General features: G+C 35.7%; 1 long non-coding RNA gene across 2 annotated transcripts in view; it reads right to left on the bottom strand.

Moving 5' to 3' along the window:
* Nucleotides 1–3,520: 3,520 nt before the first annotated feature.
* LOC103881958 overlaps nucleotides 3,521–26,335 on the bottom strand; it is a 116,632-nt gene continuing 93,817 nt past the window's right edge. For both annotated transcript variants that reach the window (XR_004182128.1, XR_004182127.1), the window contains one exon: nucleotides 3,521–5,424. This is a non-coding gene — a long non-coding RNA (uncharacterized LOC103881958). The remainder of the gene's footprint in view (nucleotides 5,425–26,335) is intronic.

Below are 26,335 nucleotides of genomic sequence, written 5' to 3' on the forward strand. Positions count from 1 at the left end.
TTCTTCTTTATTTTTGTTCTTTATAGTCTCAGGTACTTCTTAACGAATTGCTTCCTTCTATTTCAAAGAGGCCATGTTTCTTTGAACTTATAAAGATGCAAGAAGGTTTTTATAAAAGGTTTTAAACCAAAATATTAATTACCATTTATCAAGTCTATGGCACTTGAACTTATAAATGCAAGAAACTATGAGGTAATCATTGTTATTCCTGCTTTCCAAAATTGTAAACTGAGCATAGACTTATTAAATTACATGCTTAAGATGATACTGTTCATTTAGTACATAATATGATTGAGATTCTAACAGAGATTTGTCTAATTTAGCTATTGTGTCTCCATACATATGTATGTTCATTGCAGCACTATTCACAATAGCAAAGACATGAAATCAGCCTAGATTCCCATCAGTGATGAACTGGATAAATAAAATGTGGTACATATACACCATGAAATACTCTACGGCCATAAAAGAGAATGAAATCATGTCCTTTGCAGCAACATGGATGGAGCTAGAGGCCATGATCCTAAACAAATAATTGCAGGGACAGAAAACCAAATACTACATGTTCTGTTTTATGATTGATTTTGATGAGTGCTTCATCAAAATCACTAACCATATTCCATTCATGATTACTGGGAGCTAAACACTGAGTACACATGGACACAAAGAAGTGAACAATAGACTCTGGGACCTAGTTGAAGTTGAAGGGTGGGAGGAGGATGAGGATTGAAAAACTACCTATTAGGTATTATGCTGATTACCTGGGTGCAAAATAATCTGTACACCAAACCCCTATCACATGCAATTTACCCATGTAACAAACTTGCACATGTACCCCTTAAAGCTAAAATAGAAGTTGGAAAGAAAACAACAACAACAAAACTATATTATACAATCATTTTCAAGTATTATTACAACTAAAAATTTCCTAATTTTAGCTCTGGTTAAGTGCTAATGTATGCAAGTAAGTACAAATGTAAGAGCCATATTAGATTTGTTGTTCTAATTTACAATATCTTTTACAATTCGGTCAGTTTTTTTGTATTTCCTTGCAAGTTTATTCTGACCAGCTTTTTTTTTTTTTTGGATCAGTCTTCTTTTTATTCCAATCAAATGCAGAGTAATATAAACACAGTATGAGCAGAAGAAAGTTGGGTAGAAAATTTATCTAATATAAAGAGTTCTCCTCTGAGTGCAATTCCTTCTGCAGGAGGTTGCCCTATTAGTGTTTTTTTCTTCTGGGTCTGGTGTAGTGCCTGGCACCTACTAGGTCTCAATAAATATTTGTTGGATTAATAAACAAAATACCCAACTTAAAAAATTTCCGTTGTGTGTACTATATGATTGATATTGAAAGGTACTTAATTAGTACAGGGTGGAGAATGCATGGGCTGACCAGCTTTTGAACCATGCTGAAAAGATATTTTTTATTAGGTAATTAGTGCTTTAATAAAGCAAAATTCTAATTAATCAGTAGCTCTGTGTTCCAAAGTACATACTGTTTAAGACAATATAGTTCATAAAATAAGAAAAATTCTAATTATACAACTAGTTATATCATAAAAATCATACCATTATTTCATAGAACCAAACACAAGCAAAAGTCTACTAAAACTACTAATGTTAACAATGAAAGCTGGACAGTTGATCATTTCAATAATTAAAGTCCAAATGAAAGAAATAAAATTCTCCCTTTTTACTTGCGACAGAAGCTAATAAAAATGTGGAATATCTCAAAAATAATCTTCTGTTTTTAAACACATACTATATTGTTTCTTGGAATTCTTTCTTCTGGGTTCTTAATTCAGAAGTCTCTTTCAAAATATGGATTATTAGAATGCCCTTTCATTTTCCTTTCTGTTTACATAAAAATGTTATGTTAATTTTACTATTCTTGTTATTGTTGTTTTTTCACTATCTAATGCAGAAAGCTCTACCAAAATTCAGTGTTTGCGAAAGGGTGAGTATGGATTTGCCTCACTCTTTCACAAATTCTGTTTGAAACCCCTTCTCAGAGACTGTTGTCCACATCTTTTGGCCCAATTCTGTTCTGATTTATCTTCCCTTATGCTGCCGTGGTTTGAATGTGTCCCCAAAGGTCATGTGTTGAAAACTTAATCCCAGTGCAACAGTGTTGAGAAGTGGGACATATAAGAGGTGATAAGGTAGGCCGGGCGCGGTGGCTCAAGCCTGTAATCCCAGCACTTTGGGAGGCCGAGACGGGCGGATCACAAGGTCAGGAGATCGAGACCATCCTGGCGAACCCGGTGAAACCCCATCTCTACTAAAAAATACAAAAAACTAGCCGGGCGCAGTGGCGGGCGCCTGTAGTCCCAGCTACTCGGGAGGCTGAGGCAGGAGAATGGCGTGAACCCGGGAGGCGGAGCTTGCAGTGAGCTGAGATCCGGCCACTGCACTCCAGCCTGGGCGGCAGAGCGAGACTCCGTCTCAAAAAAAAAAAAAAAAAAAGGTGATAAGGTCATGAGGGCTCTGCCCTCATGAATGGATGAATGCGATTATCACAATAGTGGAGTCCTTACAAAAGGAGGAGGTCACACCCCTTCCCTCTCTCTCTCTCTCTCACCCATCTGATGTCTTCTGCCATATTATGATGCAGTAAGAAGGCCCTCACCAGGTATGGCCCCTTGACTTTGGACTTCCCAGCCTCCAGAACTGTGAAAACATGCATTTCTATTGTTTATAAATGATCCGGTCTCAGGTATTCTGTTATATCAGCACAAAATGAACTGAGATACATGTCCTCTGCCTCACTCTCTATTGCTCTGTACAGATTAAGTTCCAGAATTCATGAATATTGAGGCTGTCTCCACTCCTGCATACATAGCTTTATTTGTGGGAATATCCTTTGCCTGATGCATTAAGCCATAACTTTTTGCCTTTATTGAAACATAGCTCTTCCAGATATAGCCATCTCTAACCACATACAGAAGGAAAGGTTTGGGTTTCCTCAAAAGCAAGCACTCATTCATCACAATGGAATGTCTAGGTATTTTAGTAGATACAGATGTACTATTTTTTAATGGCTGTTCGTTGGTGGGAATGAGGAGATAATGGAATGGATAAAGAAAATAGTTCTTTCGACAGTTTAGGTAAGGCAACACTATAATTTTGAATTACATCCAAAAACTCTAAAGAAATGAAAAAAACCATATAATAATCATGTTTTCTAGGTGGTTTTAAATTTTCTTTTTTCATGTAGTGTAATAAATAGTTTAGTCAAATATATGGAAAATCTGAATGCATAATTGCTAACTAGATGCATTATGGTTATGCATAACCATAAACCAGAAGCGCTGAAGTACAACTAATGATCATTTTTCTTTTCTTTTTTTTTTCTTTTTGTTTGTTTGAGAAAGTGTCTCACCCTGTTGCCCAGGCTAGAGTGCAGTGACACAATCCTATGGCTCACTGCAGCTTCAAACTCTCAACTTCTGGGCTCAAGCAATCCTTTCACCTCACTCTCCTGAGTAGCTGGGACTACAGGTGTGTGCCTCCACACCCAGCTAATTTATTTTATTTTATTGTAGAGATGGCATCTCACTATGTTTCCCAGGCTGGTATTCAACCCCTGGGTTCAAGCCATTGTCTCATTTTGATGTCTCAACGTGCTGGGGTTACAGGTGTGAACCACTGCACCTGGTCTTTTTTTTTTCTAAGTCTGAAAACTCATTGAAGATCTCTGAATGGTGGACTTTAGTAATTCACTTCAGCAATGAACCTTTATTTGGATAATGATATAGCTAAAAATTGATGTATAACAGTATTATAATAATTTGATAATATTACGGTGTTATAATTTTATAATATAACAATATCATATTAATGTTATAACACTATAATGTTAAAACACACTTCTAAAACTCATGGCTTTGATCTATAAGTCCATGTTTTTTAAAAAACTGTTTCTATTGTGATAGAGTGTTCTTACAACAAATATAAACCATGTTTTTCAGGAGAAAATGAACTTTTCTTGCTACTAGAATGCTAGGAAATTCTCCCATAGCTTTCATAGAGAAGACCCTATGTGATGTAGTGAACATTGTTATGCATTATTCCTCATTGCAAGCAAATGTCATACTATCAAACCTCATTCAGTAAAAACAGGTCTACAAGGAGCACATAGTAGCACAATTTGAATGTGCTTCTTTGTGAGGATATGTTCTAAGAAAAGTGAACGCTGGGCAGCTGATCAGTTAGGTGTTCTAATTTTCAGATCTAAGCTTTGAAGAGGTGTTATGAGATTAAGATTTTAATCTCTGGCACAAATCTGGAGTGCACATTTTATGATAATACAGAAGGGTTATTCATAAATTCTGACCTTCAATAGTGAACAAGGAGAGCTAAATAGACTACTTGATAATGGAATCAAGGGGTCCTAACAGTGTGCCCTAGGGCATGGCTAATACTGTTTTTTTCCTGAAAATAGTTCTGAGTAATTTAGATACACAAATATATTTCTTTGTCATTATTTGGAATTATTAATAAAGTGACAAACAAAATGACTGGGGGAAAAAGCCACCAGCAACATCCCCCAAAACCTTACCATGAAATAAAAACCTTATAAATATTTTAAAATCTTTTTAAAGCCACCCAAGATAATATAGATATTTTTTCTAATTTTAAAATTTACTACATTTACTAATTATTTTTATTCTAGCTTTACTCAGCTCCTGTGTGATTTATAGAGCTCTTAATCTTTAGGAACAGCCCTGTACATAAAATATGCCTTATTAATGTCTTTCTATCTCTTCCCCAAATTCATATTGATTATGCCATATGTTGTGAAGAATCATTGATCACTTAACTTACCAATACTTTATGCAGAGTGATGAAGTCTAGTTCATAAATCTATGGCAGTAAATTTGTTAGACCAATTTCTTTTCACAGGAAATTTCCAGCATTCAAGTTAATGAAGGAATTTGTTGTGCCCATTTCCAAACACAATGCCATTTACTGACAGCCACACATTGATTGGGTGTGTGTCCCTTTAAATCTTTGGTTTGCCTAGAGTTGAACGATTTAGGCATCAGCAGAGTGCACTTTAATTAGCCTTGAGGAAATCACGGTGGGGATGAAATAAGTTGGCTTGTTATTTTTCTGTTTGCACTAACACCAAATAAGAACATGTAATTGGATTTTTAAAAAGCGTTGTCAGTCCTCTGGAGTATGCTTGTTTACAGTTATGATTGCCTTATCTAATATGAGTGTCACACCTCCTAAAAAAGGGCCTTTTTCAGAGTCTGAAAGGTGTTGCATCAGGAAGATTTTATTTAAATTATGCCCCTGCTGTCTAGGCCTCCACTTGATGCACTTAAAAGGAGGCCTGCCACATTACTTGGTATCACTGTGTGTCTGCAGCTGCGCTGCCTAGTGCTGGTACACCAATGACTTTCCCACTCGGAGCTGCAATAACAGAGAAAGGAAAATCAATCATGGATAAAAATTACAGGATTCTATTTGCGAGAGTAAGCAATTTAGATGCTTCTCTATACTTCCTACAAGTCACAAGGGGATAGGAAAGAAATCTCTCTCGTATCCTCTTGGGCACAATAACTAGTAGTTTTCTTTCACAGAACGTCAGTATCAACTGGAGAAGATTGAAGAGAATAAGAGTGTGTGTGTGTGTGTGTGTGTGTGTATAATCACATAGTAAAAATATTTCAAGCACTTAGATTGAAAAACCATTCAGATTAGGAAAGAATCAATATTCATCTTCCCCTACCTTTTTGATCTTTCACTTCTAAGTTACAAGCCTAAAATGTAGGTATGCTCTAAACTGGAAATTTGTTGGAACAAAAAAATTAGGGCTAATATTACTATGAAATAACTTCTTTCATGTCAAAAAGATGTTGTTCTTCTAAAGAAATTGTTTGAATTAAATGATGAAGGGGGATCATTGAGGAATATTAATTTCTGGTAACATAAAAATCAGGTTATTCCCAGTTATATAAAAACCACACAGAAAAGGACAAGAAAGCTACAGATCAATATTGCTTGAGAATAAACATGCAAAAATATTTAATAAAGTATTAGAAAGTATAATCCAGTAATACATAAAGGAAGTATTATAAAATGGCCAAGTGGGGTTTGCCCCAGGACTGCAAATTGAGTTTAACATTTGAAAATCAATCAGTGTAATTCACTATATTTACAGAGTAAAGACTAATGGTATAATCATCTCAATAGGAACAGGCAAAGTAAAGAATTTTGATAAAATTCAATATCCATTTATGATAGAAACTTTCAGTGAACTAGAGATAAAAGAAAACTTCCACAGTGCAATAAAGCCTAATATATCACCACAGTTTAATGACGAAAGATTAAATTATTTTTCTCTTAAGTTTGGGAAAAAGCAAGGATGCCTATTCCCACTGCTTTAATATACAACTTTTTACTGGGTGACTTAGGGGCATTGAGGGGTTGGGGATGGGGTCCATAGGCAAGTAAGTTGGAAAGAAGATGTAAAACTTTATTAATAGACAGCATGATTGGTATGCAAAAAAGGAATCCATAATATGAAAAGCCATTAAAACTAGTAAGTGAATTTAGAAACATTTCAGGACAAATGGTCAAGATATAGAAACAATTGCATTTTTATATATATAATTTATATATTTAGGAAACTAAATTTAAATAGCAATGTCATTTTTTATAATTTATTTTTTAAAGTATATTTTGTCTTTTCCTGTTTTTTGTTTTGTTTTATTTTGTTTTTGAGACAGATTCTCACTTTGTCATACAGGCTAGAGTGTAGTGGTGTAATCTCAGCTCACTGAAATCTCTGCCTCCTGGGCTCAACCAATCCTCCTGAGTAGCTGGGACTACAGGAGCATGCCACCATACCTATTTTTTGTTCATTTTTTTGTGGAGATGAGGATTCACTGTATTGCCCAGGCTGTGCTCAAGCAGTCTACCCACCTTGGCCTCCCAAAGTGCTGGGATCACAGATGTGAGCCACCACTCCTAGCTAATGCCATTTTTGATAGCTCAAAAATTATAAAACACTTATTAGAGACAATTTTAATATAATCTATAAGATCTATACACTTAAAAGTACAAAATGTTGTAAAAAATGAAAGAAAATCTTTTTAAAAAGAGAGAGATAAACCATAACTATATATTGGAAGATTCAATATTATTAAGATATTCTCCAAAATGGGTCTATACCTTCAATACAACCTCAGTCAATATTCTAACAGGCTTTATATTTGGGGGAGAAATTGAGAAACTATTATAAAATTTGTCAAGGAATACAGAGGATCTACAGTGGCCTAAATTTTTTTGAAAAAGAACAAAGTTAGAGGCCTTATGCTACTTGATTTCAAAACTTTCTGTTATGCTATGGTAATCAAGATCTAAGGTAGACAGACACATACATGGAAGGAACAGAATAGACTGTCCCAAACTAGACCACACAGATATGTTCAACTGAGTTCCTAAAAAGTAACCATGGCGTTTCAGTGGCAGAGGCATTGGGAGGGTGGGGTGCAGTAAGGAATAGATTTTTAAACAAATGGTTATGAGGCAACTGGGTGTTGATATGGAAAAATGCACTTCAACACTTACCTCAGACAATGAACAAAAATGAATTTAAAATGGATTATAATCCTGAATGTAAAATCTAAAGCTACAGCTTCTAAAAGAAATTATAAGGGACAATGTTTGTGACTTTGTGACTTTTGTGACTGCTGAGAATGTATAATAGTAAAATTTATTTGAGAAACTGTTTGCCAGTTTTATTTTTATAAAAAGTTAAATATATACCACTTGTCATATGAACTGGCAGTAACACTCCTTGGTGTTTCCTTAAGAGAAATGTAAACATGTATACACAAAAGATATATATATATACACACACATATATATAGGATTCATAGATGCTTAGTTTTAATACCTTACAACTGGAAATCACCCACCAATTCATAAAGAAGTGAATGGATACAAATTATAGTATTTACATAGAATGGAATACTATTCATCAATTAAAAAAAAAAGAAATACTGGTATATGTTGCATACAACAACATAGGTGAATCTCAAAAACATGCTGAGTAACAGAAAAAATCTAAACCCAAATTAATACAAGCCTATTACATATTATGTTTACCAATGTGATAAGGAATGCATTGCTGATAGGGCAGCAGTATCAATGAGAAGCTTTGGTAGATGTCCTTTCTAGGCATGACTGACTGTAGGAGACACTGTTATTGAATAGAATTATGTGGTCACTAAAGGGCTTGTGGAAATCCAAACTAGTAGTAATCTGGTGGAAGTAAGATGAGTACAAATTATCTTCATGAGTGGCTAGGTCAGAAAGGGTTGGAGTGGCTACCAGGAGACCTGACCCATGAGGAGCTATAGAGATGGTTATAAAATGTGTTGTCACTAGGGTGTTATGTTGTCTGTGCAGCCAAAAGAAATTAAAGATTTATAATCAGAGGCTCATGTTAACTGCCTTAATAAAGGTTTCCAATCCTAAATCCATTCTCAGAGTAGAAATAACCATTGACTGAGCAGCACATCACCCCACTATATCAATGGTACCCTATCAATTTGACTAATGAGCAAGAAGTATAAAATAGGTTTGAGGTGAGATAAAGGTTCTTCAAAGAGTAGGATATAAAGATTAAAACATGATGGCATCCAAAGGTAACAACCAGGGTAGGGCACTAGCAATGCCAGAGAACACAAGTAAGTTAGATGAGTTGGTTACCAAGAAAGATATGCGGTTTACAACTATTGTATTGATCCCTCTCCCTTAGCACACCCTCATTCCTTCTTGGGAGTCCCTTGTGACAGACTGATGGAGGAACAATTTGGCATGAATAAGTTACCTAAGTATTTTGAGTGTAACAAGAAAGGAATTGGTGTTGTACTGTGGTCCCCACTTGGTCAAGGCCTTGAAAGACAGTAGTAAGAGACATACCCCCAGTAGACTGTGCTTTGCTCTGGTCATCCATGTTATTCTAGTCATTCATTTTATGTAAAAAGAGAAATCGCCTAAAGTAAGAATATCCATCCATGGATTCATGGACAGTACCAAATAGCTTATCTATTTAGTCTAGAACTTGGAAGAAGAAAGATTAAAAAACCGAGAACAAGGAGATTTGAAGAAAAGACCTGTGAATGGAGTGAGCACATAGTAGAAAACTCTTTGTATCCCATTTTAGCACCCATCTGGGACAATCCACCATGTAGGAGGCAGTAAAAAATAAATTAGACTGAAAACTTGGCCAGCTGACTTTGGCAGCCTTTGTTACAGACCACCTCCATGCCGGCACAATGAGTTCCTGAAGGGAATGGTCATGCTAGCAGAGTTGGAGGCTCTGTATGGATCTAACATCATGAGCTTCCTTACAATAATGCTATTTTAACTAGCGTGGAAGCTGAATATTCAATCTGCCAATACAGGAACCAACTGCGAACACCTCTGATATGACACCGCCTCCAGAGGAGACTAACAAATCATTTAGTGGCAAGTTAAATACATTAAACCCCTTTATTTTGGAAGGGGCAGGGATTAGTTTTGATGGTGATTGTCAGATTTCGAGGGTACAGATCTGCATTTGTTGCCTGCAGGAATAGAAACAGAACCACCATCTGAGCACTTACAGAGTATTCAATCCATCAACATGAAATTGTGCATAATATTTTCTCAGACCAATTGATATAGTATGGATATTTGACTCCTTCAAATCTCATGTTGAAATGTGATCCCCAATTTAGAAGGTGGGGCCTGGTGGGAGGTGTTTGGGCTTTGTGGACACATCCCCCATGAATGGCTTGGTGCCCTCTTAACTGTAATGAGTAAGTTCTCACTCTGAGTTCATGCGAGATCTGGTTGTTAAAAAGAGTTGGGGACCTCTCCCCTCTCTTTCTTGCTTCCGCTCTCTGCCGTGTGATACACCTTCTCTCTCTTCACCTTCCACCATGAGTGGAAGCTTCCTGCAGCCCTCACCAGAAGCAGATGCTGGTGCCACACTTTTTGTACAGTCTGCAGAACTGTGAGCCAAATAAACCTCTTTTCTTTATAAAGTACTCAGTCTTAGGTATTGCTTTATAGTAACGTAAATGGACTCAGAGAGGATTTCCTCACGCCAGAAGTTCAAGGCTGTAGTGAGCTGTGATCATGTCACTGCACTCTAGCCTGGGCAACAGAACCAGAGACCCTGAGTCAAAAGAAGAAGAAGGAAAAAAAAAAAAAAGAGCAAGAATGTCTGCTGGTCTCTTCACACAAGTCCTCACATGGAAAAACACCTTAGGAGGGCTTACCATTTGCTCAGTGCAAATGGACTAATTCCTTCATAGCAATGTAAACACAGCCACAGACTCATTTTACAGCAAAGTAGCTCTGGCAGTGGACACATAACTATGGGGTCCACAGATTCTGTCACCCTGTGCCCATTAAGTAGAATACATGACATTAGGGCCTAGAGGGGAGACAGAAGTGCTTTCTTCTCCACAAGCTTAGGTTCTGTGTCCTATAGGTCTTGTTTGTTCTACAAGAGATAGGGTTAGAATCCTATTTAAGTACAAGCTTTGAGCTTTGTCTGCAATCTTTTCATTTAGGCTCCTTATACCAAGGAACTCTCAGGGCAACAGAGGAATCATTACAATGGTAGGGATAGTTGACTCTGGCCATCAGAAGGAAACAGAGCTATTATGACACACGAAGGGGAGGGGTTTGCAGGGAAGAAGAAGTTTGACGCTTAGGTACTTTTCTTGGTACTCTGCTGGCCAATTTTAATGGTAAATGGACCAGGAAAGCAGCCACAACCTGAGAACTCTGTACTGACTGTGGTCTCAGACCCCTTGGTGATGAAGTTCTGTGTCAGTCCATTAGCAAAGACACCTTGCACAGTAACAGAACCTGCGGAATATGAGAAAAATCTAGAATGAGAAGTAGAGGTGAAAGATGATGAGTATCAGCTGCAGGCCTAAGATGAACTGCAGCGGTGAAAGCTCAGAGCAACAAGATGAACTGCCTCATGTTCTGTGGCTTAACCTAGGACAGGGAGATAATTTGTACAGGAGAAGAAATCAGTGTGTTTATTTTCTCTGTGTTGTTTTTTTTCTTGGAACATTAATGAAGAAGACTGCCTTTTAGTCAAAGACCAACAGTTTGCTATTGACCAGACCCTTAAGATCAACTCTGTCTGCCAGGACTTTCTTGTGGGCCTGGACTATACAATCCAGTATAAATTATAAGAACATTTGGCCCTATTTAAGCTTGGTTTTACTTCAACCGAAGTTGCTACATGAACTTAATGCTTTTCTTTATTCTACTACACAAAGGTCACCACTGTGAGATTTATTTGATTTTGCAGTCTGGGTAATTAATTTGTTCATTCTGTTCACTCAGCATCAGCACTGTTTTTTGGAACAGTGCTACCAAAGCAAAGATTAATTTACATGGTACAATGCATCTAGAATAATCATTACCCCACAGAATTGTTATTGCTTGAATTCTAAGGAGAGAGAAGATGTTTCCCTACTGAGATAAAAAAGATTCTATTACAGTTTTTCATGAAAAAAGAAAAGAAATGTGTCTAAACTTTTTTGAACAGGAGAACTTTTTGAAACTTTTAATTTAAATATACTAACTCTAATGTACTATTTTCTTGACTATTCTGGATAAATACCTTTGAGCTGCAAGGACTAAAAAAAAAAACTCACCTAGTGATATTTTAAATAAAGGATATAGAGAAATCTAGAAATGTATGGAGGGCAACAAGTGCAGAAAACATCATTGGAAAAAAACAAAAGACTGCCTGTTTCTATCTCTCAATTCTCAAAACTGCGCATATCTTTTTTCATGCCACACAACCCTTTCTTCTTTCTGTTTTATTTTTTATGTCTATGCGAATTGCTTCTTACTCTCCCTCATCTATTTGGACATGGTTCATTATGGCCTACCATAAAAACACAGCCTAAGCCCTTCAATCTTCAGTGCTATTAGCTCAGCTACCCATTGTCCTTCCACATCGCAGATGAATCTGACCAGTTTAACACAGATCAGGTGAAAACCACAGCCCAGTTGGCTGAAGGTAGTTAGGGAGGTGGGGTCATAGATTTGAACAGGCTCTCTAAGTCCAGTCCTTCAGCAGTGACATTTTGTGGGCAGGCATGCCCAAAATATGTCTATTACTCTGATCCAAAATTGTCAAATTGTCTGGGCTCCAGCTAGAATAATAAAAATGCGTTTATTACTTAGTTTACAGCTGGTTTCAATGACAGTATTTAATTAAGTTTATAGTGCCAATTGAGGCTCCATGGTGTAGAATGCATTTGGACTAAGGAGTAATATCCACTTCTCAGGCAGGTCAGGATAACAAAATCAGCTGGTGTACAATAAGTGGTTGGATGCTACAAAATGAAAGACAAGCTGTCACAATGGCAGCTTTTGGCTGCATGCAGACACACTAAGCTTTGATTTTTGCCACAGATATACACATAACAGAAATAAGAAATTGTTTTAGCAGATTGGAATATTCCATTCTAAATAAATCTCTATAGCATAAACATCAATTGACGAAGACAAATTCAGTTATATGACTCAATTAGAAAGTTTGATTTTTCATTTTTTACTGACTAGCACATTATTGACACAATATATAACTATGGTATCAAAAGGTCTACAGAATTTCATGTACTTTGAAGCTCTATAGGAAAATAAAATTCTACATCTAATCACCCCTCCATAACTAAAGCAAGTCAACTCTTCCTGACACCAGAGATGGTGTCAGTAGTTGTGTATATCATTGTAATGTTGGTCTTCCTGCTTTTATCAGTCTGTAGCATGTTTGCTATGTTTGTACCAAATTTATAGTAATTTATGACTACCGTTTTTATCTTTCCTAGTAAGTGCAATAGCTGTGAGATTGTTGAAGTTGCTGATAAGCTAAGCTTTATAATTACAACTAAAAGAGAAAACAAAACAAATTCAATGCCATCAAAATTCATACATTTAAGAAATTTAACTGTTCATGAATATGCCTATGTCTATAGCTTCTGTATGCCTTAATGGGCATAGGGACAACACATACCCACATATTTTTAGAACCTAAGTGCTCATAGAGGAATTTCTATATGTGTAAAATGCATTCATATTTTATTATTCTGTTTTACTTTATTTATTTATTTTTTTGAGACACAGTCTTGTCCTTGTCACCCAAGCTGGAGTACAATGGCATGATCTTGGCTCACTGCAACCTCTGCCTCCTGGGTTCAAGCAATTCTTTTGCCTCAGCCTCCTGAGTTCCTGGGATTACAGGCACCTGCCACCATGTTCTGCTAATTTTTGAATTTTTAGTAGAGGTGAGGTTTTTCCATGTTGGCCAGACTGGTTTCGAACTCCTGACCTCAGGTGATCTGCCCACTTCAGCCTCCCAAGGTGCTGGGATTACAGGCATGAGCCACTATGTCCAGCTGCATTCATATTTTAAATGTACTAAATGTTCAATCTGAGAGAGATTTTTCCTTTCAACAAAATCGTGTCTTGTCATCATATTTAATTCTTCAATTTTCAGGATTTTATTAAAAATGCATTAAATACAGATGCAAGATCAAATAGAAAAATAAAATTATTCTTATATTTATAGACAAAATATGCTTCAATTATCTAGCCATTTGTAGTAAAAGCTACTTCTGCATAATATTTTCAAGATAATTTTCTAGCTTGATTTATCATGTAAAGCAGACTAAATCAGTCTTTTGCAATTAATAGAATATGAGAAATATTACAGAAGTTTGTTGTATATGTAAATAATGTAGAGTATAAAGAAGATATTGAAAACCACTGGATAAAATAAAGCCACATGTTTATTGAAAATATATTTTCCCATACAAATATGCTTAACTGAAAACATACTAATTAATTCTATTACCACTTATTACTACTTCATTTCTTTAATAACAGCTTTATTGAGATATAATTCATATGCCATAGAATACACCTTTTTAACATGAACAATTCAGTTTTATTTACATATTCACAGGGTTGTGCAACCATCACCACAATCTATTTGAGAAATTTTTTGTCCTTAAAGAAACAAAACAAAACAAAACAAAACCATACTCATTAGTAGTCACTATACATTCTTCACACTTCCCAATCCCTGGCAACCATTCATCTACTTTCTATCTTTATAGATTTGCATATTCTGGATAGTTCATATAAGCGGAATTATAAAATATGTGACCTTTTGTGTCTGAATGTTGTCACTTAGCATATTTTTTACATTTACCTATGCTGTATCAATAGAATGTATCAGTAGTTTATTTCTTTTCATGGCTGTTATGGAATATATGATCACACTTTTTTATCTACTTATGAGTGGATGAACATTAGGGTTGTTTTCACTTTTTTGACCACTCAGAAAAATGTTGCATGAATATTCACATGGAAGTTTTTGTGTGGACATAGCATTTTCAATTCTCTTATATATCTAGAAGTAGAGTTGCTAGGTCATATGGTAACTCTATGTTTAACTTTTGATGAATGCCAAATTGCTTTTCAAATTGGTTTCAGTCATTTACATTTTCACCAGCAATGCGTTAGGGTTCCAACATCTTCAAATTCTTGCCAACCCTTTTTATTTTTCAAGTGATATCTCGTTGTTTTGGCTTACATTTCCCTAAGGACTCATGATATTGCAAATCTTTTCATTTGCTTACTGTCCACATCTTCGAAGAAATGGCTATTCAAACTATTTCCCCACTTTACAGTTGGCTTGTCTTTTATTGTTGAGTTGGAAGAGTTCTTTATATATTCTGGATATAAGCCCTTTATCAGAGATATGATTTGCAAAGATTTTTCTCTCATTCTCTGGGTTTTCTTCTCATTTTATTTATGGTGTTTTTTTCCAGCACAAATATTTCACAGTTTGATGGAGTATAATTTATTTTTTTCTTTTGTTGCTTGTGCTTTTATTGGAATACGTAATAAACTAATTAATTGATCCAAGGTTTGTAAGATTTGTTTCTGTTTTTTCTTCAAAGTGTTTTATTGTTTTAGCTCTTAGTTCCATTTCAAGTTAATTTTACATATGGTAGGAGGTAGTGGTCCAACTTCATTCTTTTACATTAGCTGTATAGTTATCCCAGCACCATTTGCTGAGAAGACTATCCTGTTCCCAGTGAATGGAGGGTCTTAGTAATCTTAGTGAAAATCACTTGACCGTATATATGTAAGTTTATTTTCGGACTCTGAATCTCTCAGTTCTATTCCTTTGATCTATATGTCTATCTTATGCCACTACCACATTGTCTTGATCAATATTTCTTTGTAGTAGGTTTTGAAACCAAGAAGTCTGACTCTTCTTGTTTTGTTCTTTTTCAAGATTGTTTTGGCTGTTCTGGCCCATTGCAATTAATGTGAATTTAGAATCACTTTATTAGTTTCTATGGAGAAGTCAGCTGGGATTCTGATGGGAATTGCATTGAATCTGTAGATCTACTGTGGGAAATACTGCTATCTTAACCATGTTTAGTCTTCTGATTCATGAATATGAGATGTTTCTCCAACTATTTAGATTTTTAATTTCTGTCAACTATGTTTTATAGTTTTAAGAGCATAAGTTTGCACTTCTTTTGTTGAATTTATTTCTAAGTGTATTGTTCTTTTTTATACTGTTAGAAAAGGAATTATTTTCTTAATTTCATTTTCAGATTGTTCATTGCTAGTATAGAATTACCATTGATTTTATATATTGATCTTATATCTTGCAATCTTGTTGAAGTCATTTATTGGTTCTCTCTCTCTCTCTCTCTCTCTGTTTCTGTGTGTGTGTGTATGTGTGTGTGTATCCTAAGGATTTCCTATATAAAAAAAATCATGTTACCTGGAAATAGAAACAGTTTTACTACTTATTTTCCAATTTTATTGCTTTTCATTTCTATTATTGCCTCATTGCAAGTGGTTAGAACTTCTAGTCCTATCTTTAAGTATGATGAGAACACACATCTTTGCTTTGTTCCACGTCTAAGGTGGGAACACATTCAGTCTTTCGCCAGTAAGTATGATGTCAGCAGGTGTTTGAGATGGCTTTTATCAGATTGAGGAGTTTTTCTTCTATTTCTACTGTGGTGAGTGCTGTTATCATAGGCATATAGTCCATGGGATCACTCTGTATTATTTCTTTCAACTGTATATGAATCTACAATTATCTTCAAAAATTATCATAATAATTTATTATTTTAAGTAATAGTTCCAAATGTCTCCTCGCTATACATTTTTCTCTTATAGGTATTACTATGGATCATACTTAATCATAAGAATGTTGCCATTCTCTTAAAAATCAACATGGGCTCTTTTAAAATATTTTTGACAGATTCCCCCACATCTATTTTGAAAGTTTGGCTCAAGCATGCTTTATCTAGAAAATACTGATTATTAATTAAAAGCCATTTCCTCTTTGGATGTAGCTTAACTGTTTAGAGGGCTTGGATAAGATAATTTCCTTGAAGACCAAGCAGCATTCCAGTATTTTGCCTCTACCAAAATGTATGACAGTTCCCATGGCTATGAATGCATGAATCATCTTTTTCTCTGTGAAGTAATCCTGATTGCCTTCCCTACTTGCCAGGGAAAAAGTAATGGATATAGGCCCATTAAGCTCAGATTTCACAATCACTGGCTTTAAGCCTCCTTGTTCAAGAAATTTTCTGTGGTCTCCACCATCCTAATTTTCTTAGTGCTTTCACAGTGTTTAGTCCATTTTGAAATGATAATGAGAACCTACCCTCTTTCTGTGTGTTATAATCAGACAAGAAGGAACAAATGTACCTGGAACCAAGAGTATTATAGCTCTTTTAATTCATTCAGCTGATCAATGTGCAGCCACCCAGACCCCAGAGCACTTACACTTACAGGGTAGCTAACTCACAGTAGGTCCCAGGACCACCTGTTTGCTTTCTAATGGTGCCCCCAACAATATGGAAACCTTACGTGCTGAATGCCACCAATGGAATCTGGAGAAATACGATGGAATCTGTATTTTTATTTTGTAACTTTACTCTTGGTCTTTTTGGCATGGTTCTATCTTTGTATACTAAAAACTTTGCAAATGGATGTAGGGTCCCTAATTATCTTATGTCTGAGGATATCTCTAGTGTTTTGTTTGCATGCTCAACAACAGAAGTTAGAGTACATGGACACCAAAATTATATCAATCATCATTTCAGTTAGGGACAAGGCAAAAGTAAAGCAATATAAGAATAGATAAATTGCAAGTTCTCATTGCTAGTGTCTTTAAATAAGTAAGAAAATTGTAGGCTGGATCAGTGCCTAATCTTGGTGGAAAAGAATGCATACAAGCCGTGGCAAGATTTCTTTTATTAGAATCCCATAATATAATTGAGCATGTATGCTTAGTAAGTAAACCCCATCCCCACATTTGTAATCGTAAGTAATCTTCCATATAACTTTAGGAAATAGAAATTATGTACATTTTATAATTCAAGAAACTGAAGTTACAGGTTCTTATATAAATAACCCACAAACAGGTAATAAATGGCACAGTGGGCATTTGAACCTAAGACTTTCTGATTTCAATGGGTTTTCTCTTTTTACATTTTACTGCCAGTCTATGAATCACTATCAGATAAAAAAATAGTTGAATTAAAATAACTGAAAAGACAATGAGAAAATAATGAAAACATTGAGGTTAATTTAAAAAATATTTATCTCCATTTAAAAATCATTCCATTTGAATGTACTTTCAAATGGTTTACAAAAAGGTACAAAGATCTGAAATACGTAAGTCTAAGGATGCATAGTTTATTTACTATAAGGTAATTCATTAGGGAAAGGATTGTCTTTTTAAAAGTGGTGCTAGAATAATTGAATAACAATATATCCAAAATAAAATGAACCTCAGCCTTTACTCTTACCGCATACCAAGTATAAATTGAAATGTGTCATAGACTTAAACATTAGATAAAATAACAAAATGTCTATACAAAGGGAAAAAATCTCTGTGACCTTGGCTTATACAAAGATTTCTTAGGACACAGAAGGGAAAAAGTCAAATAGATAATTTGATAAATTTGGCTACATCAAATTGAAATATTTTGGGTGAATTCTATTATATGTGCCTTTATAAACCTGAATTTTTAAAAAGTATTTACTGTAAGTTTACTATGTTAGTTTATAGGCAGTGAGTATACAAAGAAAGCAATAAAATCCTCCTCCTCAAAAAATTTGTAGTTTAATGGTAATCTAAACAAGCAATAGATACAAAATAATATTATCAGGGCCATAATAGGAAGATAATATAGGAGCTTGGAGAAACACCACTGATTTTGTCTTGTGAAAGGTGTAGAAATGGAGCTAAATAGTTTTAAGAATTTAGTATATGATAAAGATGACATTGTGCATACCAGTGATGAAAACAGGATTATTCAATAACTGTAAAATAGCTATCCCTTTTTAAGTTCTCACAGTGTGCACGTTTTAAAATCTTATTTTTAACTCTTCTTTGAAGATTTGAAGAGAGAGTTCTATTCTCCTGCCTCAGCCTCTTGAATAGCTGGAATTACAGGTATATAAGATCACACCTGGCTAATTTATTTTATAATGTAGAGACAAGGTCTCACTTTTGTTGCCCAGGCTGGTCTCAAACTCCTGACTGTAAGCAGTCCTCCTGCCTCAGCCTCCCAAAGTGTTGGGATTACAGCTCTGAGCCACCATGTCTGGCTAATAATTGTTTATTTTCCATTTACGAAGTAATGTAAACCACAGAATTCTATGAGGCATGTATTGTTGATACTGTCCCCACTATCAATAAGGACATTGGAGCACCGGAATGTTAGGTAACTTGTCCAAGGTCTCACATGAAACCATAAAAATACCTAAAAGAAAAAATGGGAAAAGGTTATAATATAGGAATGGAAAACAGTTTTCTTAGCCATGACAGAATCCCAGCAGCCATGAAAATGTTTGATAAAATTAGATATAAAAATTAAATATTTGCATCACAAAATACTATGTAGAAAGCTGGTGGACAACTGATAAATTGGGAAAATATTTTTATGAGAAATTGCAAGCATTGGGAGTATTATTTTTCTTAACATATAAGTAATACCTACATATCAAATAGAAAATATTCAATAAAAATGGGTAAAGAGCATGAAACTCAAACTAAAAAAGAATGTAAAACACCCTTAAATATAAACAGGGGCTAAACTTCACTTGTAATAGGAACAATGAAAATTAAACAAGATACTACATTTTACTCAGCAGATCTATAATGCTGAAAAATTAATACACCGTATTTATCTGGGTGGGGCAACACATACAATTATACACTGATAATGGGAGTTGAAAATTATACCCCTATAGAAGGCAACTTGTAATATTTGTACATATTTGTAATGCATATGCACTATTCAGGTAATAAGACTTCTAAAATTAACTTTAAATTTATATTCAATTATGTATAATAGTATGCATGTACAGAGATCTTCATAACATGCTGTTTATAATAGTAAAATACAACACTATTAAAAATAAGAAAAAAATTAGCTATAGGCAATTACAGAAGCAAAATTATCAACAGTCAGTTTAAAAATATGTTGTTTTGTTCTTTTGGCTTGGGATTGTCTCGACTATACGGGCTTTTTTATTTCTGGTTCAATATAAAATTCAAAGTAGTTTTTTCTAATTCCGTGAAGAAAGTCAGTGGTAGCTTGATGGGATAGCACTGAATCTGTAAATTACTTTGGGCAGTATGACCATTTTCACGATATTGAGTCTTCCTATCTATGAGCATGGAATGTGTTTCCCTTTGTTTGTATCTTGTCTTATTTCCTTGAGCAGTGGTTTGTAGTTCTCTGTGAAGAGGTCCTTCACATCCCTTGTGAGTTATATTTCTAGATATTTTATTCTCTTTGTATTTGTAACAATTGTGAGTGGGAGTTCACTCATGATTTGGCTCTCTATTATTGGTGTATAGGAATGCTTGTGATTTTTGCACATTGATTTTGTACTCTGAGACTTTGCTGAAGCTGCTTATCAGATTAAGGAGATTCTGGGCTGAGACGATAAGGTTTTCTAAATATACAATCATGTCATCTGCAAACAGAGACAATTTGATTTCCTCCCTTCCTATTTGAATACCCTTTATTTCTTTCTCTTGCCTGATTTCCCTGGCCAAAACTTCCAATACTGTGTTGAATAGGAGTGGTGAGAGAGGGCATTCTTGTCTTGTCCCGGTTTTCAAAGGGAATGCTTCCAGCTTTTGCCCATTCAGTATGATACTGGCTGTGGGTTTGTCATAAATAGCTCTTATTATTTTGAGATACATTTCATCAATACCTAGTTTATTGAGAGTTTTTAGCATGAAGGGTTGTTGAATTTTATTGAAGGCCTTTTCTGCATCTATTGAGATAATCATGAGGTTTTGGTCCTTGGTTCCGTTTATGTGATGGATTATGTTTATTGATTTGCGTATGTTGAACCAGCCTTGCATCCCAGGGATGAAGTTGACTTGATCGTGGTGGATAAGCTTTTTGATGTGCTGCTGGATTCTGTTTACCAGTATTTTACTGAGGATTTTCACATCCATGTTCATCAGGGATACTGGCCTGAAATTTTCTTTGTTTGTTGTGTCTCTGCCAGGTTTTGGTATCAAGATGATGCTGGCCTCATAAAATGAGTTAGGGAGGAGTCCTTCTTTTTCTATTGTTTGGAATAACTTCAGAAAGAATGGTACCAGCTCCTCTTTGCACCTCTGGTAGAATTTTGTCAGTTTGTCAAACTCATGCTCCATCCAGTTTGTTCCCTTGCTGGTGAGGAGTTGTGATACTTGGAGGAGAAGAGACATTCTGGGTTGACAGACATCTCATACTGGAGACCTCCAGTTGGCATCTGGCAGGTGCCCCTCCGGGACAAAGGTTCCAGAGGAAGGGGCAGGCAGCAATCTTTGCTGTTCTTCAGCCTCTGCTGGTGATACCCAGGCAAACAGGGTCTGCAGTGGACCTCCAGTGAACTCCAGCAGACCTGCAGAAGAGGTGCCTGACTCTTCAAGGAAAACTAACAAACAGAAAGCAATAACATCAACATCAACAAAAAGGATGACCACACAAAAACTCCATCTGAAGGTCACCAATATCAAAGACCAGAGGTAGAGAAATACACAAAGATGAGGAAAAACCAGCGCAACAAGCTTGAAAATTCCAAAAACCAGAATGCCTTTTCTCCTCCAAAGGATCACAATTCCTTGCGAGCAAGGGAACAAAACTGAATGGAGAATGAGTTTGATGAATTGACAGAAGTGGGCTTCAGAAGGTGGGTGATAACAAACTCCTCCAAGCTAAAGGAGCATGTCCTAACACAATGCAGGGAAGCTAAGAACCTAGAGAAAGGGTTAGAGGAATTGCTAAATAGAATAACCAGTTTAGGTAAGAACATAAATGACCTGATGGAGCTGAAAAACACAGCACAAGAACTTCATGAAGCATACACAAGTATCAATAATCAAATTGATCAAGTGGAAGAAAGGATATCAGAGATTAAAGATCAACTTAATGATATAAAGCATGAAGACAAGATTAGAGAATAAATAATGAAAAAGAATGGACAAAGCCTTCAAGAAATATGGGACTATGTGAAAAGATGAAACCTATGATTGATTGGTGTACCTGAAAGTGATGGGGAGAATGGAACCAAGTTGGAAAACACACTTCAGTATATTATCCAGGAGAACATCCCCAACCTAACAAGACAGGCCAACATTCAAATTCAGGAAATACAGAGAACATCACTAAGATATTTCTCGACAAGAGCAACCCCAAGACACATACTTGTCAGATTCACCAAGGTTGGAATGAAGGAGAAAACATTAAGGGCAGACAGAGAGAAAGCTTGAGTTACCCACAAAGGGAAGCCCATCAGACTAACAGTGTATCTCTCTGCAGAAACCCTACAAGCCAGAAGACAGTGGGGGCCAATCTTCAACATTCTTAAAGAAAAGAATTTTCAAAGCAGAATTTCATATCCAGCCAAATTACGCATCACAAATGAAGGAGAAATAAAATCCTTTACAGACAAACAAATGCTGAGAGATTTTGTCATCACCAGGCCTGCCTTACAAGAGCTCCTGAAGGACACAGTAAATGTGAAAGGAAAAACCAGTACCAGCCAATGCAAAAACATACCAAATTGTAAAGACCATCAACACTATGAAGAAACTGCATCAACTAATGGGCAAAATAACCAGCTAGCATCATAATGACAGGATCAAATTCACACATAACAATATTAGCTTTAAATGTAAATGGGCTAAATGCCCCGATTAAAATACACAGACTGGCAAATGGGTTAAAGAGTCAAGACCCATCAGAGTGCTGTATTCAGGAGACCTATCTCACGTGCAAAGACAAACGTATGCTCAAAATAAAAGGATAGAGGAATATTTACCAAGCAAATGCAAAAGAAAAAAAAAAGCAGGGTTTGCATTCCTAGTCTCTGATAAAAACAGACTTTAAACCAACACAGGTCAAAAAAGTCAAAGAAGGGCATTACATAATTGTAAAGGGATCAATGCAGCAAGAAGAACTAACTATCCTAAATATACATGCACCCAATACAGGAGCACCCAGATTCAGAAAGCAAGTTCTTAGATACCTACAAAGAGACTTAGATTCCCACACAATAATAGTGGGAAACTTTAACACCCCACTGTCAATATTAGATCAACGAGACAGAAAATCAACAAGGATATTCAGGACTTGAACTCAGCTCTGGGTCAAGCAAATCTAATAGACATCTACAGAACAGAACTCTCCACCCCAAATCAACAGAATGTACATTCTTCTCAGCACCTCATCACACATATTCTAAAATTGACCACATAATTGGAAGTAAAACACTCCCCAGCAAATGCAAAAGAATGGCAATCATAACAAACAGTCTCTCAGACCACAGTGCAATCAAATTAGAACTCAGGATTAAGAAATTCACTCAAAACCACACAACTACATGGAAATTGAAAAACCTGCTCCTGAATGACTACTGGTTAAATAGCAAATTTAAGGCAGAAATAAAAATGTCACAGGATACAAACTCTCAGGATACAACATCAACATGCAAAAATCACAACCATTCCTCTACACCAATAATAGTCAAACAGAGAGTCAAATCATGAGTGAACTCTCATTCACAATAGCTACACAGATAATAAAATACCTAGGAATACAACTTACAGGGGATGTGAAGGACCTCTTTCAGGAGAACTACAAACCTCTGCTCAAGAAAATAAGAGCAGGCACAAACAAATGGAAAAATATTCCATGCTCATGGATAGAAGAATCAACATTGTGAAAATGACTATACCACGCAAAGTAATTTATAGAATCAATGCTATCCCCATCAAACTACCATTGACTTTCTTCTCAGAATTAGAAAAAACTACTTAAATTTCATATGGAAACAAAAAACAGCCCATATAGCCAAGACAATCCTGAGCGAAAAGAACAAAGCTGGAAGGAGCATGCTACCTGACTTCAAACTATACTACAGGGCTGCAGTAACCAAAACAGCATGGTACTGGTACCATAACAGATATCGACCAATGGAACAGAACAGAGGCCCTAGAAATAATGCCACACATCTACAACCATCTGATCTTTGATAAACTTGACAAAAACAAGCAATGGGGAAAGGATTCTTTATTTAATAAATGGTGTTGGGAAAAGTGGCTAGCCATATGCATAAAAATGAAACTGGACCCCTTCCTTACACCTCATAAAAAATTAGCTCAAGATGGATGAAAGACTTAACTGTAAGCCCTAAAACCATAAAAACCCTAGGAGAAAACCTAGGCAACACCATTCGGGACATAGGCATGGGCAAAGACTTCATGACTAAAACACCAAAAGCAATGGCAACAAAAGACAAAATTGACAAATGGGATCTAATTAAACTAAAGAGCTTCTACACAGTGAAAGAAACTATCATCAGAGTGAACACGCAACCTACTGAATGGGAGAACATTTTTGCAATTTGTCCATCTGACAATGGCTAATATCCAGAATCTACAAAGAACTTAAACAAATTTACAAGAAAAAACAACCCCATCAAAAAGTGCATGAAGGATATGAATAGACACTTCTCAAAAGAAGGCATTTATGCAGCCAACAAGCTTATGAAATAAAGCTCATCAGCACTGGTCATTAGAGAAATGCAAATCAAAACCACAGTGAGATACCATCTCACACCAGTTAGAATGGCAATCATTAAAAAGTCAGGAAACAATAGATGGCTGGAGAGGAGGTGGAGAAATAGGAATGCTTTTACACTGTTGGTAGGAGTGTAAATTATTTCAACCATTGTGGAAGACAGTGTGGCTATTCTTCAAGGATCTAGAATCAGAAATACCATTTGACCCAGCAATCCCATTACTATGTATATACCCAGTGGATTATAAATCCTTTTACTATGAAGACACATGCACATGTATGTTTATTGCTTCTCCATTCAAAATAGCAAAGACTTGGAACCAATCCAAATGCCCATCAATGATAGACTGGATAAAGAAAATGTGGCACATATACACCATGGAATGCTATTCAGCCATATAAAAGGATGAGTTCATATCCTTTGCAGGGACATGGATGAAGCTGGAAATCATTATTCTCAGCAAACTAACACAGGATCAGAAAAACCAAACACCATGTGTTCTCACTCATAAGTGGGAGTTGAACAGTCAGAACACATGGGCACAGGGAGGGGAAATGTCACACACTGGGACCTTTCAGGGGGTGAGGGTGTAGGGGAGGGAGAGCATTAGGAGAAATACGTAACGTAGATGGCGGGTTGATGGGTGCAGCAAACCACCATCGCAAGTGTATACCTACATAACAAACCTGCATGTTTTGCACATATATCCCAGAACCTAAAATATAATAATAAGTTTTTAAAAGGTTGTTTTATTACCTATGTAAGCAGTAAAAAAAGATCACCTTAAAGAGAAAATATGATGGCCTCTCACTCCTCTACAACCTCATTCCACACTAGAAAAAAGAAAAAGTATACAAATTCTGACAAAAGAGCATTTTAACTATGAATATTATATCTGATTAAGATGTCAGTCAAATATGAAGACAATAGACAGAAGTTAGGCACAGTGGCTCTGGCTTGTAATCCCAGCACTTTGGGAGGCTGAGGAGGGCTGATCACTTGAGGTTAGGAGTTCAAGGCCAGCCTGGCCAACATGGTGAAACCCCCGTCTTTACTAAAAATACAAAAAAAATAAAAAAATAAAAAAAAAATAACTGGGCATGGGGCACACATGTGTAATCCCAGCTACCCGGGAGCCTGAGGCAGGAGAATCGCTTGAACCCAGGAGGCGGGGTTGCAGTGAGCTGATCTCACACCTTTGCACTCCAGCCTGGGTGACAGAGGGAGACTCTATCTTAAAAAAAAAAAAAAAAAAAAAGAGTAGACAGAAATTATCCAGTACAAAATATTCAGGAAACTTTGTAACAGTCTTTTTTGGAAAAAGTCAACCTGCTGCACAACAAATCCAATCAGTTAGGTGGTAAATCAAGACAAAAACTCAACAATAAAGACAACATGATAAACTCACTTGCAATTAGCATTTGGATTTATTTAAATATAGAAATAACACCAAATGACTCTGAGGATTTTTACAGAACACAATATAAAGGCTATAAACATGTATAATGTGAAATTAACATCATAATTTTAACACTAATTAAAAATTTGGAGTTAGAGTAAGGAAAGATGAGGAAAAGTATGATAGTATTAATATTTTTATCTCTTAGAGAGGCAACAAATACGTAAAAAGTATGGGAACAAAAATGAAGGAACTCCACTTCTTACAATGGAATATTAAAGCAAGTATCATACGATGTAAAGCCTCATCAGTTCCTGGTAATAGTAATAAGAAAATTGTCAGCTTTTTCTATGATTTTATAAATTTCCAAAAATTTATTACTATAAAGTTTAAGATAATTAAAGTTTTGTGCCTTAAAAATGTAACTGACTTCCTTTTATCTAGGTCTAGCTCCAAATAGAGGCATTGGAATTTAAATCCAATAAAAGCATTAGCATTCCATCGATACAATTATTCTGGGAGTATTGTGGAGGCATATGTAAATAAATAGCAATATTTAGAAAGGCCATGTTTCTTATGAACTTGAATAAGAATTCTATTTATATATATTTACATATAATATATAAAATATATAAATATAACAATTATACATATACTATAAATATGAAATTATGTACATATAGGTCCCCCTTCTGTGCTCTTTGAAAATTATTCCAGATCAGGCATGATGACTCA

The sequence above is a fragment of the Papio anubis genome, chromosome 2 (genome assembly GCF_008728515.1).
Source record: "Papio anubis isolate 15944 chromosome 2, Panubis1.0, whole genome shotgun sequence".
Lineage (NCBI taxonomy): Eukaryota > Metazoa > Chordata > Mammalia > Primates > Cercopithecidae > Papio > Papio anubis.